Below are 3,030 nucleotides of genomic sequence, written 5' to 3'. Positions count from 1 at the left end.
TGGCAGAGTCACGGCGCAGATGAAGGTCTGATGGTCGGTGAATGCAGTGGGTCACAGCTCACCACGGACAGTTGCTGCCCAAAGACTTCGGGAGACATAAATCCTGTCCAACCCGCTGGCCGAGTGGCTGGTGAAGTGTGTATATCCGCGTCGGTCACCGTGCATTAGCGTCCATGTGAAATGCAAAGCGAGATCTCTGACCATAGCACGAAGGGATGAATATTGGACATGGTGAGGGATCTGCTCCTCAGGGCGTAAGACGCTGTTAAAGTCCCCGCCCACCACCAGGTGCTCTGTAGCGCCTTGAAACAATGCAATAAATAAATAAATGGGTCTGAGCACTATGGGACTTAACTGCTGTGGTCATCAGTCCCCTAGAACTTAGAACTACTTAAACCTAACTAACCTAAGGACATGACACACAACCATGCCCGAGGCAGGATTCGAACCTGCGACCGTAGGGGTCGCGCGGTTCCAGACTGTAGCGCCTAGAACCGCTCGGCCACTCTGACCGGCTGAAGCAATGCAGCTACCTCAGTGGAGTAATAGAGTGTTCGCGCTCGACGCTCCGCATTACCAGACGGGGCATACAGATTCTCAAGGCGGACTGCGCCGATGGTGAGTGCAACGCCTCTCGCTGACGGCAAAAACTGAATATCCGTTGGTTCGATGCCATCGCATGGTAGTATGGCCGTACCACCTCCACCGTCGGAAGTTGGGTTGACGTAAGACGCGTATCTATAAACATCCAGGCGCAGATCAGGCCGTACCTCTGTAAGAAACACGATATCAATGTCCGACGCCCGAATCACATCCTTTAATAACTAAGTTTCGATCGTGGAACAAATGCCGTTGACATTGACTGTCTCTATCCGATGCACCTGGGTCATTTGATAGTACGATGACGTGTTCTGCAGTCGTTTAAGCCAGTTTGCGCCACATCGTCCGTCCGACCTTCCCTGCCACCCGAACCGTATATATTATTGATCGGCTGAGACGAGGTGTCCGTCCGACGATCCACCGGCCGCGGTTATCTGGTTGTCTCTCGAGTCTGATATCATTCTTTCCATCTCCATCTCGGACGCCCAATCACCAAGCTGGAGGTGTGATACGTTAGGCGACGCATGACGTTCATCCGATGTCTTAGCCGCAAAATCCTCATGGGGCTCGTCGGTGAGATGAGCATCGTCAACTTGGCTTTGTCCTTGGGCGGGCGTTGCCAGCAGCGAACCAGGAACCGTTGGTGTGAAGTCCACATACCAGGCCGCAGATGCATTTTTCTCGTCCTGCTGCAACGTGTCACCATCCCTCGAATCATTTCCCGCAGACAGCCTCCTCTTCTTTCGTCGCTTGGGCGACTTCTGTTTCCGGGAACGAGTGTCTGCGTCCTATGGATCACGACAAACAGTAGGCACCTCCCGCATCTCCACGTCGAATCGATTTGCTGGCGCTCTCCTTCCTCACACGGCTGGGGTGCAGACGTGGTCGCTGCTGTCGAGACGGCGACGGTTCCGATGGAGGCTTCGTCGTCGTGAGCACGGAAACCAGGCCCGAGGGCGTCGGCAACTGGAACGGAACAGCGTCCACGTCCGACGTGTTCCTCACTGCCTCAGCTTGTGTAATAGGCAGCGTTGTCGGTTGCGATGGAGTCGTCGGGTGTACACATGGTATTTTGGCGAAGCGTCGCTGCAGGCATTCAGAGCGTACATGCTCTTCCTGCCCCGCCGTCATAAATGACGATCGCTCGACAGCCACCAGCCGGCGGTGGTGGCCGAGCGGTTCTAGGCGCTTCAGTCCGGAACCGCGCCACTGCTACGGTCGCAGGTTCGAATACTGCCTCGGGAATGGATGTGTGTGATGTCCTTCGCTTAGTTAGGTTTAAGTAGTTCTAAGTTCTAGGGGACTGATGGCCTCAGATGTTAAGCCCATAGTGCTCAGAGCCATTTGAACCATTTTCACAGCCACCAACGGTCACGTACGATGGGATGTGTTTACGCAGTTCGATTCGCACCTAACGCACTCCATCCAGCACAGGATACGTCTCGAACGTATGGCACTTTTCTTCCACGTGACTTAATGCTTCCCCGTAAGGACGCAGCCCGTTCACGACAAGCATGGTCGGAACTTCAAAAGGCAGCTCGAAGATTCGTATGTTCAGTACCCCGAGTCCCGCATGGTCGACAGTCACTACACCCACGTTGCCGTCCGAGTGGTGGAAACGATATCCATCGGTGGAACGGCGAAGAAGTCGTTCGGACGCTGCTTCATCGACAAGTTACAGGTAAACTGTACCGGAGACGATCGAAAGATGTATACCCATAAGTTCCTGTGGATAGACGTGCATTGCTTTACACAGGAAACGCTCTACTTCGTATGCCTTAGGTCTTGCGTACTGTGCATCGAACGTTTTTTTGATCGTTGCCTTTCTATAAGAAAGCGCCATCGTCGTTCGAGGCGATCTGTTTACACTGCAATACCACTACCCGCGCGAGTAAAAACGGCCCGCTTCGCCGCACAGAGCCCAGCGCGCGTCCGCTTCACATCAGGGCTATCAGCCGACTGACCGACTGAGCCACCGAGGAGACAGAGGATATTGCGACTGGAATTACTTATCTCTAGCACGCTCCCTGTGAGACCCACACTGCCAACTTGCTGTCCACACACTACATTTGTAGTGCCCTTGCCCACTATACTCATTACTCGCGGCAGTCAGTCTACCGATTCCTGTAAGAGTTTGAGCAATGTGAGTGCATCCGCACCGAAGAAGATCATTGGCCGGTACGTCTTATCTATATGAAGATGGTATCTGTCCTTTCGGACACGTCCGAGTAATCAGTATAGTGGGCAGGGGCACTACAAATGTAGTGTGTGGACAGTAAGTTAGAAATGTGGGTCTCACGGGGAGCGTGCCAGAGATAACTCCTTCCAGACGCACTATACTCTGTGTCCTCGGTGGCTCAGTCGGATAGAGAGACTGCCATGTAAGCAGGAGATCCCAGCTTTGAGTCCCTGTCAGGCACACATTTTCAA

Source organism: Schistocerca piceifrons, chromosome X, assembly GCF_021461385.2.
Source record: "Schistocerca piceifrons isolate TAMUIC-IGC-003096 chromosome X, iqSchPice1.1, whole genome shotgun sequence".
NCBI lineage: Eukaryota > Metazoa > Arthropoda > Insecta > Orthoptera > Acrididae > Schistocerca > Schistocerca piceifrons.
Note: the sequence above shows the minus strand (reverse complement) of the source record.